We start from the raw sequence: 15,675 nt of genomic DNA, 5'->3' as shown, positions 1-15,675 counted from the left end.
GTCCCAACAGTGCGCCTAAAGGAGTCAGTAAACCACATCATAAACAGATATACTGCCATCCAGGCACTGTTGCTTTATTTATAGGGCAGAGGTAGAGTATATGCAGCATAATTCTTAAGGGCCCTAGAATTTTCAGAATGCTGAATGAGCATTGGCTTAACTTAAAGTCACCAACTACATTAGCCCCTAACAAGAGAGTCAGTCTGTTCTTTGATGCTTCGAACCCGGACGTTGTTGACTTCTCTCTAGCTATTCAAGTCCTCAGCGGCATCTCCTCTGCTATAAGGCTGTTTCACCATTGAAAAATCTGTTGTTTAGTGTAGCCACCTTCATTAATCATCTTAACTAGATCTCCTGGATCATTGGCTGAAGCATCTATATCAGCACTTGGTGCTTCAACTTGCACTTTTATGTTATGGAGATGGTTTCTTTTATTAAGTTTTATGTACCAAACTCTGCTAGCTTTAAACTTTTAAAATATGGGGGTTTTTTTAAGTTGATTTTTTTAAAGAGAGAGAGAGGTGCTGGGGCTGACCAGCAGACCCTGAGTGATGGATGAATAATTACTCTGATGTGAAAGAGAGGGCTGAGGTACTGCCAGGGTAAAGGAACCAGACAGCCTGGACTGCCTGCCTCCATAGGCTTTCATTGTAGCAGCAGTTTGAGATAAAATTTATCTTTTAGATACAATCAGTAGGGTAAGTAATCTCGGGAGGACACTGTGTTTGCAGTGTCCTTTAAGCAAGGACACGTAAAGATTAAGCATAAGGAGTCCAGTAAACACCCGGGGATCTGCACGGGCCCAGACTTGTTTGGAAAGGTCAAGGAGTGAGTAGAGGCGCCGCCTTCCGCACTCCCCTAAGTCGGAATTCTGGTAAACAGAGCAGGTGGCCTTCCACACACTTCCCTTTTCTCAGAATGTCCTCCTTATAAACTTTCCAACCAAGTCCCATGTGCCCCCCAACAGAGAGGAAGGGAGAGGGGGAGAGAGAGAGAAACATCAGTCACCTGCCTCCTGCACATGCTCCACTGGGGATTGGGCCTGCAACCTGGGCATGCGCCCCAACAGAGGATCAAACCGGTGACCTCCTGGTGCATGGGACAATGCTCTATCCACTTGGCCACACTGGCTGGGCTTACACTTTTTCCCTGAAGCTCCCTAATCTCTCATAGTTTTCATAGAATTTAAGAGAATTAGAACCTTGCTCTGGATTAGGCTTTGGCCTAAGGCAGCGATTTTCAACCAGTGTGCAGCATGAATTTTTAAAACATGCAATACCTGACTATTTAGTCGGGGCACTGACCTCTTTTCCCTTAGATTGTCAAAAAAATGACAACAGCCAACACAACAATAGTCATCTGCTGCGAATGAATCAAAATTATACCTATTTTTTGCCATAGTGCCAAAAATATATTTTTTGGTGTGCTGCAGAAGTTTAGTAATTAGTTTGTGTCATGAGATGAAATACAGAATGGCGAAATAAATTTGAATTCCAGATAAACAACAGATACATTTTTTAGTGTAAGCATATTTCAGATACTGCAATATCTGGGACAAATCATCAAATATATTTTCCCTCCAAGCACCATGAATACAAATTAGTAGTTTAGATAGTTATCTATGTTGTGTTTTTTAGGAAATTTCAAAATATACAATCTGTCAGAAGAATATTCTCTTTATCACTGGTTCTCCTATTCACCTTTTCCAAGAATGTTTTGTCCTACTCCTAGGGTCACCGGGGTTAACTTACTGCACAACAAAAAGCTCAAGAAACAGTTGTGTAACTAACGCTTCTGACGTTTGTTTCTTTGTTTCTCATTTGACTTTAACACCTACTGCTCTATTTCCTCTCTCCTCCTCTGCTCTCCAGTATTTCCTTCTGAGATCTGTTTCTCTCTGTTTTTGTTCACATTGTCTCCATTGAAATTTTTAACCAAGGTTTTCTCTCTTTCCCCCTTTCTTCACTCCTTTTCTCTTTCTCTTTTCCTTCCTCCTGGCCTTCTCCCCAAGCCTTCCATGTCAAAATGACCATCTGTAGAATCAAGTCAGGGCGCCAGGGAACGGCCTACATACAATATTTTGTTCTGGAAGGAGATTCTATTCTGAAAGTCCTGTGGCTAGACGCTAGAGCCACTTGCCAGTGGGGGGGGGGGGGGGGGAGAGCTTCAAGAAACAATTGCTTTCCCAGCGGATCTGTGGGGAGGGTGAAGGATGGCACTGCAGTTACTTCAAGAACTGCAGGAAAAGGAGGGGAGCCATTGCCAGGCAGCGCGAGGGGAGGAGGTGGCTGGGAGAAAGAGCCAGTCAGGAAGAGTTTATGAAAGGGGTGGAGAATGCAGGCTGTGTGTGCTGCTTGCAAGACCTTTCTGCAGATACTGTGTCTTTGTGAGCTGACTGCAGAGGCCGTGTGCATGCGGAATGTATGTGAGTGTGCGTGTTGCTGATTTCAGATCATGGGTCTGTGTGAACTGCTGACGGCAAGAAACGGGAATGTATTGTTTGAAAGGATTTTGCAGTCACAGTGCTTGTTTGTGGTTGGGTGGTATGTGTGACCAATTTTTTTGCCAAATGCGCTGTTCCAATTCCAGCTCCGAAAGTTTAGTGAAGTCTGGCTGACTGAGCTAAGACACAATAAAGTCAGAAGAAAATAAAGAGAGAAGCAGTTGCAACAGGAGAAAAGGAGAAGAAGAGTTGGGAAAAGGGGGAATGAGAAAACAGAAGATAAACAATATAAATTCTTTCCTTAGAAAAGGAACAAGTTTGAGAGGAGGCAAAGAACAGAACCATTCTTCCAGAGACAGGCACTCTATACCCTACTTCTTCTGATACTTTGAGATAAGATAGTTGCTAATTTTTCTCCCTTATTTCCTTTAGACACGGTTTATGTTGACATATGTTACAAGTATATTTTAGTTATACCAGGGATACTTAAAAACTTAACAATTATCCCGAAGGGAGCATTAATAGTTCTTAGATGAGGAAAAAGGAGGGTTTCTGTTGTTAGACAGGAGAGCTAATGAACATAATGGAAAGACATTCAGATTTGATCAGAGATTAATTGAACAGAACTGGAGAATTATGTTTCTGTGGTTAAAATAATATGTGACGTGCATGACATATTTCAAAAGCAAGGGTGTTGAAATACACTTTATCTCCATCCGCATTCCAAGGATACTTATTGTTAGTACTATGATTATTAGAATTCAGCAGGGGCCTCACTAGACCTGGATTTGAAGATTTAACTTAGTGGGACGTCCAGTCAAGATGGTGATGTAGATAAGCGAGGCTCTTGCTTCCTCCCACAACATCAGAATTACATCAGAATTACGACTAAAGTACACAACCACCATCATTCAGAACCACGTGAATTCTGGCTGGATGGAAGCCCTACACCCAGGGAATTAAAGAAGAAGCCACACTGAGACTGGTGGGAGGAATGGAGACACAGACCCGGCTGGTCCCACGCCACATGTGGCAGAAAAAAGTTGGGAGGGATATCTCGGCTGCAGAGGTCCCCCCTGAGGAGCAAGGGGTCCCAGCCCCACAGTAGGCCCGTCAGCCCAGACTTCTCTTTCCAGTGCTGGGAAGAGAAGTCTCCCTGATTCCTGGCTGTAAAAACCAGTGGGGATCTAGGCTGAGGGAGATGGAGGGCTGCTGGAATCCCAGGCAGTTCCTCTCAAATGGCTCATACATGGACTTACTCTTACTCACCTCCTCTGAGCGCCAGCGCTGGGGCAGTGGCTTGAAAGGCAAGAGACCCAGAGGCCCTCCTCCCTCAGAACTAAAATGTTGCTATTTACTTCTACTCTGGTATTCAGTCTCTTGGGACATAAAGTACAATATATCCAAGCTAAAGACAAAAAGAGAAGCATTATATAATCAAGGGAAGCTTGCTCACAGAGATGTTAACACTATGAGAATCTGGCAAAGATACATAGGAAAATTGACAGGAGGAAAAGTTTGTATGACTGTTGCCCGGAAACGCCCGGTTGGACTTGGGCTGCCTGTCACTGTGTCCAATAAGGAAGGCAGTGTTGAATCATAGTAGGCATTTATTGAGAAGGCCAGCCAACCAAGACGACAGGGCTCTTACAAGCATCAGATCCTGCCTTCCAACAAGGTGCAGGGGACAGGATTATAAACGGGAAGGGGCTGGGGTGAGAAATGCAGCTATGGGCAGGCCTGGGGGTCCCCAGACGTCAGCTATTGTAATTAGTCATCAGGCGCTGAGATGACATTTTGACTCCTGGTCGGTCGGCCTGACCATGCTTATTGGTTCTGCTTGCTAGATTCACAGCTAAGTCACCTCCTCAATAACTTCGCACAGGCCTTGAAAGGGAAACTTTAAGAAAAACTTAACCCCCTATTCACATAAGTATATGTGTTCTAAGATTTAAAATAATATGATTATTTTTCAGATTAATTCAGGTGCTCTATCTATAAGGTTATAGGTCCCCCCTATCATGACCCCGCCCAGCAGAGGGTCAATAATACTTAACCTATCCCTCAATCTCACTCACTGTTAAAAGTCCAATTCATGGTAATTGTACATCGGAAAAAGTAGATTGTATTGGTGAAACTGTGGATAGAGAGTGCTAGACTATTAACACATGAGCTGGGCCACTTGCCTTTAAAAAAAAATGCTCCCATTCAATTTGATGCACTGTCACTATGTGCCAGACACATCCTTAAAGATTCTTAATGCATGCAAAAGCATCAGTTTTCAGAAAAAAATAACTATTTTTTAAAAAAACAAGGCCAATGGGGGAAAAAATAATAACAAGGCCAATAATATTGCTTAAATAGATTATATAAGATAACTAGAGGCTGGTTGAACAAATTCATGCATGGATGGGGTCCCTCCGCCTGGCCAGCGATTGGGGCTGATCGGGGCCGCGGGAGGTTGGCTGTGGGAGTGCGCTGACCATCAGTTTCTGCGTTGAGCATCTGCCCCCTGGTGGTCAGTGCACATCATGGTGACCGGTCAACCGGTTGACCAGTCGTTCGGTTGCTTAGGCTTTTTATATATATAGATAGTTACATGAATAATGATCAAATTTATACTTCAGATTTTTATATGAAGTAAGGAAGCAGAAATTATTTTTAGCATTTCTTTAAGAACTTTTATTTTACCAAAGTAATACATATGCCTAGTTTTTAAAGTCAAATAGTAATATTTTTAGCATTTCCAAAATGGGAAAGCACGGTACATTTTCTTAGATTCAATCATAGTTTTTGCGCTGTCATGGTTGATATTTTAAGTAGCTTGTCGTGGTTTAATCATGCACCACTCATTTTTTAACTAATAAATTACATTTTTCCAGGGGGGTTGGGGTCAGATGAATTTCTTGGGAAGACATAAGTAACCTAGCATCTCTGGAGTCAGATGAATCTGGTTTGAAATCACAGCTTTATTTTCTAGTGGCATGGTATTGTTGCTCAACCTCTATAAGCCTGTGTTCTCAACAACAAGATGGAGATTAAGTACTTCATTAAGTTACAAGGATTAATGTGGTAACTCACATATAATACACTACATAGTAAGTGCTCAATAAATATTGGCTATTATAAGATTTGATAATCAAAACAGTCAAATATCAATGTTTAGATATGTGTGGTAATAGTGCCAAGAGTTATAAATATTTACTGCATGTCCCTATGCGTGTGAGACCATTAACTATATATGACTGTTTGAAATGTACATGTGATCTAGACATTTTAGTTAATCAATCAGATTAGCTCATTAGAATATAATAGCTAGATTTGCAGCAAGAAACATTAAAAAAAAATCCTCACCCTAGGATATGTTCTTACTGTATGGGACAACTCTCCAACCAACTGAGCTACCTGGTCAGGGCAAGGAGAATTAAAAAATATATATATATATATTGTTAGACAATATGAAGATACTAGGGGGTAAGCGAAGGTTTGGTAGAAACAAATCCCCCAAGTCCAATCAACCCCGTGTCTCTGACTCTACTTGTGTTGCATTGGTGTATATCTACATCAGCCAGAAAAGCATAACTTACCTATTATCTAGATTGCATGTCAAGCAGAAATCTCTTAAGTATCCCATAGACACCATCTGGTGCAAATCTTTTCCTCCTGGGTTTAAAGACAAGAAAACAAGCTGGGAATTGATCAAAACTAAAAGTGTAAAGAGAAGAATTTTAAACAAGAATGAATCCAGGATTGTTATCAGTGCCTAAAATCATGTTCTTTATGGGGTACTTAGAGAAAAGGTAGGGGGTGTCTTCTAACAGACCCTACACTAGCAAATAAGGGATAGTACGGGCAGCTGCAGTACGTCTAGCTCACCTCACTGCTTCCTCTCCCGGAGCCAGCCGGCTAGAACCAGCCAGACAACAGTCTTCACAGTTAGAATAGCTAAACACTGATCTAGCCTTTCTCCACCCACATCCCTCCTCCTCTTCCTCCACTCCATTTCTGCGCATTAAACTGAGCGCCTCTCTAACTATGCTGAGAAAATGCCCATGCCAGACACAAAGGGGGACGGTGTGGGAAAGGGAGGAAAGACTGTATATTGGCTGAATCAGAGAAGGAAAATATGTAAAGGAAAAAAAATGAGAGGAGCAATGTAGGTTTTATTCTTTCTTCTTTAATTGTATTTGGTTGTTAGTAGTATTTCTTTGTCTGTACTACAAAGAAATAACCTAGGATGCTAGTTTAAAATGCAGCTTCCTTAGCCCTCATCCTTGACCTTCTGAATCAGTCTGTATTTGCATCTTTGAGCCAAACTCAAAGCTTATGGAATCAGCCATAAGTCTGCATTTTTAAAAATCTTTATTGTTGCAAGTGCTACATAAGTTCTCCTTTCTCCCCCATTAACCTCTTATAGTAAGTCTGCATTTTTAATAAGCAGACCAAGTAATTCTTAAGTACATGAAAGTATAATAGTGTCTTTTAAAAATGTTTTTTGATTTTTTTAATTACAGCTGACAATATTATATTAGTTTCAGGTGTACAGCATAGTGGTTAGACACATATAACTTACAAAGTGATCCCCTGATAAATCTAGTACCCATCTGGCACCATATATAGTTATTAAAATACTAGAGGCCCGGTACACAAAATTCGTGCATGGGTAGGGTCCCTAAGCCTGGCTGGTGATCAGGGCTGATTTGTGGGGCGACCGGTGGTGCGATTGGGGGCCCCCACTGGCACCCACCTTGCCTGGCCTGGTGCCGCCTGCTTGCTGCCCCCACCAGTTGGGGCCTTCAGGCTGGGAGCAGCTCCTGCGTTGACCACCTTCCCCCCTGGTGGTCAGTGTGCATCATAGCGACTGGTTGTTCCACGGTCATTCCATTGTTTGGTCAATTTGCATATTAGGGTTTTATATAGATAGATTAGAGGCCCGGTGCACGAAATACATGCATGGGAGGGTGGGTACCTCAGCCCAGCCTGCACCCTCTCCAATCTGGGACCCCTTGGGGGATGTCTGACTGCTGGTTTGGGGGATGTCCAAACCGGTAGTTGGACATCCCTCTCGCAATCCAGGACCGCTGGTTCCTAACCGCTCACCTGCCTGCCTGATCACCCCTAAACCCTCTGCCTGCCAGCCTGATCACCCCTAACCACCTCTGCCTTGGCCCCTGCCACTGTGGCTTTGTCCGGAAGGAGGACCGGATGACCGGAAGATGTCCAGTCAACCTGGTCTAATTAGCATATTACCCTTTTATTAGTATAGATTATTGAATATATTCCCTATGCTGTAGAGAATAGTGTCTTAGACAGATTACCATTTGTAAAATATTCTTGATTTAAAGTACTCATAATTTATAAACTCATTTTGGCCTCAAGCAACCTTTTAAGGTTGAGCAAATATCGTTAGTTCCGTCTGACAGAAGAGAAAATTGAGGCTATAAGATAAAATCAATGGTGGTGATTTCCTAGTCTCCTGATTCTTGGTCCACTAGAATACCTTGGGCCCTAGCCGGTTTGGCTCAGTGGATAGAGCACCAGTCTGTAGACTGAAGGGTTCCAGGTTCGATTCTGGTCAAGGGCACATGCCGGGGTTGCAGGCTCAATCCCCAGTGGGGGGGGTGGGGTGGGTGCAGGCTATCAGTGATTCTCTCTCATCATTGATGTTTTTATCTCTCTCTCCCTTTCAAAAATATATTAAGAAAAAAAAAGTATATCAACTTGTGAAGACTGGAAGAAGAGAGAATGGAATAAATGTGGAAAGGCAGTTCTCTCTAAAGATCAAAGGAACCATCTAGTAATAAGAGGAAAAAAGAAAACAAGACCCCCCCCCAACACACACACACACATACTCCATGCATGTGGTAGACATTTCAACCACAGAAATGATATTTAAACCACACAAGGGCTGTGCAGATTTGTCACACATCTATGTCACTAGCAGCACCCTGAATGATTACAACTTTTACAGACTGAATGCATGAAAGAATTCTGGAAGCACCAATATGATTGTCCTGGTTCTCTCTGCTGTCTTTTGCATGTTGGGAAGTTAGGCTAGGCAGCACTATTCATTAGCCCAAGTCCATTTAGTTACCTTCAGTGAAAACAAACAGTGCAATTTACATCTATCCTGTCCAATTCTTTACTCATTTTTTTTTCAAATAATTTTTGCTCTGTTGGTTTTCAAAACCATATTGGTCATTGAGCTAGAATTTTTTAAAAAATCATCCTTCTCCTATTACCCTTTTTTCTTTTTTTAATCAACTCTACTCAAATTCCCCAAACTAACTCTTTTTTTTTTTTTCTAATTCTTTACTTGAGTTTTCATCTCTCCCTCAGTGCTTTTCAGTTTGGGGTTCATCCTAACAGCTTGATACAAGATTAAAAGAGACAGTAAAGAAAAAGAAAATCTACATTGAGTGATACACTGGAATTCTTGGGCAAATCTCTAATACATTTGTTTCTATCCTTCGTGGCTGTTTCCCAGAATTTTTCTGGACAACTTAGATCAGACAATTTAGGCCAAGATAGAGGCTCTGCAATCCTGGCTTGCTTGGTAAATAAACGGTGAATGAGGAAATTGCCATAGAAATATTTGAAACATATATAGTTATATTTCTGCTCCCACCCTTATAATAAAGCTAACACTTCTTAGAATATAGAATGTGCTCGGAGCTTTTACATATTTAAACAGTTTAGTACTCCTAATAACCCTCCTGGTTTTGAGCATCTTCTATTTACAGATGAACAAACTGAGGCACAGAGAGGTTGAGTGACTGATCCAAATTCATAGCTAGCAAGTGGCAAAGCCATGACTTGAATCTAAGCCTCACAGCACATGCTCTTAACCACTTCTTTGTCAGCAGTTTCCCCCCCCCCACTTCTTACCATGTAAAGTTTTGTTTAGATATCGATGCCTGCTGTTTTTGCTTATGTCTACGATATCATATACAAACATTTGAAAAATAATGGTACAGATATATTTAATTTGTCACTAAGGATCTAAGAGCTCATTAACCAAGCATGCCTATGAAGATTCAACAAAAAATTATTACTAATATATGTGTTCTCCAAATTCTATTTTAATCAACAAAGTACAAATCCATTACATGAATTTGCTAAAGTCATAGAAAAGGGTTTTTGTAAATCTCTATGCTTTTTCTCACACTTCAGATACTAACAATTCAACCACGATCTTGTGGGAGACTGAAATGTATCGAGGTTTTAAAAGGGATCCACTGACACGCTGGACAAAAAGGGTTTAGCGGAGAAAAAAAGGCTCAGCGCCTAATAGAAAAGGGCAAAGTGGGTCAGTCTCTTGGCAGTCACAGCTGGTGGAGAGTGCTGTCACTTGAGAAATGGGGTGGGGGGTAGGGGCAATGAAATTTAAGGTGGGGAGGTAGAGACGCGGAGGAGGAATTCCCAGAGGCAGGCTTAAGCCAGCCTTCTATAGGCGGATTGCAGAAACAGCTGAAGCACCACTGTCTCCTCCTCCCTCCCTCCCAGCTTTCTCCCAGACCTCCTTCCCTACTTCCGTATCACCATCAGACCTCCTCTGCTGGAGACAAAGACACCCTAGAAAGGAATGAGGAGAAAAACACGCCTGAAAAAGAATTGTTTTATCAAGGGAGAGAGTGGTGAGGAAGGAACTGAAAGAGAGTTTTAATCAAACCCCGGAAACATGATGGAGAGGAAAAGAAATAACAAAGAAGGAAGGTAGGTTTAAAAAAAAATAGTGGAAAGAACTTGGGTTGGTGAATACACAAAACAATAGACAGATGATATATTATAGAATTATACACTTGAAATCTACATATAACTTCAGTAACCAATGTTATCACAATAAATTAAAAAGAAAAAAATAGAACGAAAGGAGGAAAAGATGGCTAAATGAAGCAGAAGATATCTATGAATTATTATAAAAAATAATTCTCGTGATTTCTAATTACTTTTAAAAAATGAAGTGAGCAAAAAGCTGAAAAAGATGTCATAACAGCTGCAATTTGAAATATTCAAAAATATGTAGTATTATGATAACACAGCAAAACAGAGGTGCTCTCGACTAAAACTTTCACCCACACCCAAGGTCAAAGTTATGCTGCCTCTATGTTTATCTATCTAGCTCTAGAAGTTCCCGTGATTAAGTTAAATCTCAATATATCGATTTTTTTAGCTTTAAAATTCACCCAAGGTCGGAGATTTCAGCTCCACGCGTGTCGTGCTGGGCTTACTGTAAAGACGCAGTGTCTGGTATTGTTCACAAGAGAGCTGTTGACAATATCATACTTACCATACTTCAAAGTCCAAATCCTTTCTAGTTTCAACATTTAGGCAACCAGGGTTAAGTCCCTGGCGCTAACAGTTGGTGTTAGCCCCTCTCGCACTTTCAGAATCCTTTTCAGCTTGTAGCTGGAAGGAGGCAGCAAGTTCACTTTCTCTGTAGTATTTTGCACCCTTTTGATATGTTGAGTAGTTTGTTGGTGGGAGTCTTGGTAAGGAGGCCATTTCTTCTCTGTGCTCTATCCTACTTTTTCTGAAGAATGAGGGAGGAGCTCAAAGAGGGTAAATTCAGGGACAGCTCTTCCCAGGAGGTTTGTAAAATGTGCCTCTAGCTGTACAAAGTTGGTGTAAGGCAAAGAATGGAGCCCTGCAATCAGGAGATCAGAATTCCAGATGTAGCTCCACCTTTATTGTGGGACCTCTGTCCATCTGAGCCTCACTTTCCTCTCAGCTTAAAAATACTGCCTTGACTTATGTCCTGAGGTACCTAAAATTAGGATAAAAAAGAGACTTAAATGCTTATGAAACTGAAAAGTGTGTCTATATGAACATAGCACGTGTGGATTTCCTTGTATTTAATATGAAGAGTGTTCCAAGATCTACAACAAACTGGGTTTGAACTGCCAGCAGCCTGAGGGGCTCATCCTAACAAGGACTGCAAGTATTCAAGGTAGTACTAGCTAGAGGATCACTAGAGCTGGGTGGGATGAGGTTCTACAAAGCTGTATGTCCTTCAGATGGGAAGCTTACTGGCAATAGAATTTGGAATAGAAATACTGCTCTTCTTTCTAGCATACTGCTTCTATTTTTTTAAAAATAATTTTTTATTTTTCAGTTACAGTTGACATACATTTTTATATTAGTGCCAGGTGTATACCACAGAGATTAGACATTATATAACTCACTAATGATCATCCCAAAAAATCTTGCACCCATCTGACATCATACATAGTTATTAGAATACTAGTGGCCCAATGCACGAATTCGTGCACATTGTAAGGAAATTAATTAGAAGAAATATTTTAATTAATATTTGCCCTTTCTCTATAATAGAAGTATCAGAGATGAATGAAAATTAGTAAAATGTACATGAAAATAATATATATAAATTGACTAATAAAAACCAATAACAACATGATATAACAACAAACATTTTCCATGAAAATTTTACTGTCAGAATTTTCGTTTATCATTAATTTTTTAAAATATACTGGGTATTCTGGAAAATTTATATCATTTGGACAAACTTTGCCTTTGCTACAACAGCGAGTAAATTTTCCATCATATGGTTTTCCATCAGAAAAATTTAGGGATAGGCAAAATTGACATGTAACAGTCATTCTACCACAACTGTGTTCGATAATTGCATCTTCATTTACCTCATTTTTGCTATGAAGACAGTTCCTACCAGTATTGGTAGTACTTGTTGATGACTGTTCTTCAGACATATTCTGTCTACCTCTTTCAGCTTCAGAGGTACGTTGTGCCAATAGTTGTTCTTCAGACATATTCTGTCGATGATGTCACTTTCAGCTTCAGAGGTACATTGTAGCAATAGTTGGTCTTCAGACATATTCTGTTGACAATTTCGGCTTCAGAATGTCAACAAAAACTTGATGTCATTACCCAGTGCCCACAGACACCGTTTGCGGGCATGGCTGGGCTGTGGGCAGCATTTTGCACCATGGGGTCTTGGCAGCATTGGCTGCGATTTGGTGGGCTGTTGCTCCGGGGTGGTGGTGGGGCCTGTGTCCCACTTGGGGGAAGCCGAGTGTTGCTTTGTCAGCACCAGGTCCTTGGTGATGTTTCTCTGTGTGGGTCACGGCAACTCCTGCGTTGAGTGTCTGCCCCCTGGTGGTCAGTGTGCGTGCATCTTAGTGACCAGTTGTACTGCTGTTGGGTCAATTTGCATATTAGGCTTTTATTATATAGGAAGATTATTGACTATATTCCCAATGGTGTACTTTACACCCCATGACTATTCTATAACAACCAATCTGTACTTCTTTTTAAAAATATATATATTTTATTGATTTTTTACAGAGAGGAAGGGAGAGGTATAGAGAGTTAGAAACATTGATGGGAGAGAGACATCAATCAGCTGTCTCCTGCACACCTCCTACTGGGGATGTGCCCACAATCAAGGTACATGCCCTTGATGGGAACTGAACCTGGGACCCTTCAGTCTGCAGGCCAATGCTGTATCCACCAAGCCAAACCGGTTAGGGCTAATCTGTACTTCTTAATCTCTTCATCTTTTTTGCCCATCCCCCAACACCCCTCCCATCTGGCAACCACCAAAATGTTCTCTGTATCTATGAGTCTGCTTTTGTTCTGCTTGTTTAGTTTTTTTTTTTAGATTCAATCGTTAATCAATATATAACTAACTGTCTTTCTCTTGCTGTTTTTAAGATTCTCTCTTTGTCTTTAACCTTTGGCATTTTATTTATTTATTTACTTTTTTTTTTTTTTGAGGGGAAAAATATCCAGCATGTATTTTCCAACAGTCAGCATCAGCAGGAAAAACTACAGGGCTTTACCTTTAGCATCTTAATTATGATGTGTCTTGGTGTGGGCCTCGTTGGGCTCATATTGTTCCAGACTCTGTGCTTCCTGGACTTGTATGTTTATTTCCTTCACCAAGTTAGGAAAATTTTGTCATTATGTTTTCAAATAGATTTTCAACTTCTTGCTCTTTCTCTTCTACTTCTGGCACTCCCATGATGCTAATGTTGGTATGCTTGAAGTTGTCCCAGAGGCTCTTGACACTATCTTAACTTTTTTTTTTTTTTTCTGATTTGATTCTCAGCTTCATCTACTCTACTGTTGATTTCCTGTAAATTCTTCATTTCAGTTAGTGCATCCTTCGTTTCTGACTGGTTATTTTTTATGTTTCTGAAGTTCTCACTAAGTTCATTGAGCACCCTTATAACCAGGGTTTTAAACTCTGCAGCTAGTAGATTACTTGTCTCCATTTTGTTTAGTTCTTTTTCTGGAGTTTTGTTCTATTTTTCATTTAGAACATGTTTCTTTGTCTCTTCATTTTGGCAGCTTCCTTGTGTCTTTCCTATGTATTCAGTAGAGCTGTTACGTCTCCCAGGCTTGGTGGAGTGGCCTAATATAGTAGGTGTCCTGTGCGGTCGAGTGGCACAGCCTCCCTGATCACCCCACGTGGGTGCTCAAAGTGTACCCCCTACAGCCCTGTGTGAGCTGTGTATACCCTCCTCTTGTAGTTGAGCTTTGGTTGCTGTTGGCATGGCAATGGGAAGGATTTACCCCCAGGTGGATCACCTGCAAGGACTGGCTGTGACCTCTGTGGAGGATCAATTGTGCTGGGGTGCACCCTACAGAGCAAGATGGACTTCAGCAGTGCCTATTGAGCCCGCCCTGTGAGTGTGTTGCTTGTGGATGTGGTTAGTGATGATGCTTTGACATGGTCTGAAGTTGTCCACTGGGTGTGCTGGCTCTAAGGCCTCCCGGGAGGTGCAGGCCATGGTCAGCCATTGCGTGAGTTCTGCCTGGAACCAGCCATCATGAGCTACAAAGTGACCTGCGGAAGGCGGCTAATTGTGCTAAGCTTGGAGGTGCCCAAGCTGTCAACCCAAGCTGGCTGTTGCTAGTACCCAGCCTGGACCCACTTAGTGAGAGGTATGAGAGGCTTGGGGCATGCTGAGGCCAGATGCTGCTTGTTTGAGGAATTTTAGGAGAATCTGAAGCATGAGCCAAGTCAGACCATTTGTATGGAAAAGCCACTGGAAACAGTTTGGGTGAGCCCTCAAGTTGTGTGGGGGCAGGGCCTCAGGGAATCGCCAGGGTGGGGTAAACAGTGTGAGCCAGGTTGATGTAATCTCAGATATGGTGCTGGCCTTGATGTTCCAGGAGACTGAATATCAGGGTGGAAGCAAATAGCAACAATTTAGTCTTGTCTACTTTCCCCACTTTCTTCTGAAGATAGTACATTGTACATTCCCCCCTCTAAGCATGTCCTTTGTGCAAATCATTAACCATCCTAGGTTACTCTCAATGGCATAACATAGCAGCAGTGAACACATAGTAGTGCTTGCTTTGTGCCAGGCAGGAAGTGTTACATACTCTAACTCGTTTACCCCTTATAACAACTCAGTGAAGCAGGTAACTATTTGTATAAAGTGTTTTTACAGTGAACTTTTGCAGTTGAGCAGGTTAAGATTCAGAGAAGTTACGTCAGAAGATCACAGAGGTTAAGTGGAACTTGACATCTGATGCAGTCCAAAAGTTTCACCCGAGGTCCCTCGAGGAAAATCATCAGAAAAAGCAGACCCAAACGACCGTGAAAGGAGCGCTGAGAACGCATTGTCTAAGATGACTGCGAAGGGAGACGTGACCTGCAAGAAGGCAACATGGCTAGGGCGTTCTTTCTATATCTGGGATCTCTGGCGGTAATAAATGACGACGGGCTATTTGGAAACGAATCCCCCTGTGAAGCAGGACAGCCCTCGGTTGCCTTTGATTTTATTCTGTATGACCCAGAAATGTGGTAATGTAGTTGAACATATTCATACTCTTAGCCTCCTTTTATGTTCATATAGTTTGAGAATTTACTCAATGCTCTTACATAGGTTATCTCGCTTCATTCTCGCATCTTTTCGAGGCTCAGAGGAAGTTAAGTGGCTAATTTGCCCAAGGCGTCTAAGCTGGCTGTACCACACGACCCTGCCTGCATCAGTAAACCGTGCATCGTGCAAGCTCCGAGAACAGACAATGATGTAGTTAAAACTTCGCCTCACCATATGCAGAGGCCTTGTCCTGACTCCGTCCAGGGCAAAGGACATTAGGGCTATTGACGATCTTTGTCCCCAAATCTTTGCCTCTGGATTCCAGGCGGAGGCCGGCGGAGAGGATGAGCGGGAGGTGGGCGGGGAGGCGGAGGCGGGGACCCTGCGTCCGAGAGGCTTGGGGTGCACAGGGCGGAT

This window comes from Myotis myotis, unplaced genomic scaffold (assembly GCF_014108235.1).
Source record: "Myotis myotis isolate mMyoMyo1 unplaced genomic scaffold, mMyoMyo1.p scaffold_m19_p_3, whole genome shotgun sequence".
NCBI lineage: Eukaryota > Metazoa > Chordata > Mammalia > Chiroptera > Vespertilionidae > Myotis > Myotis myotis.
Note: the sequence above shows the minus strand (reverse complement) of the source record.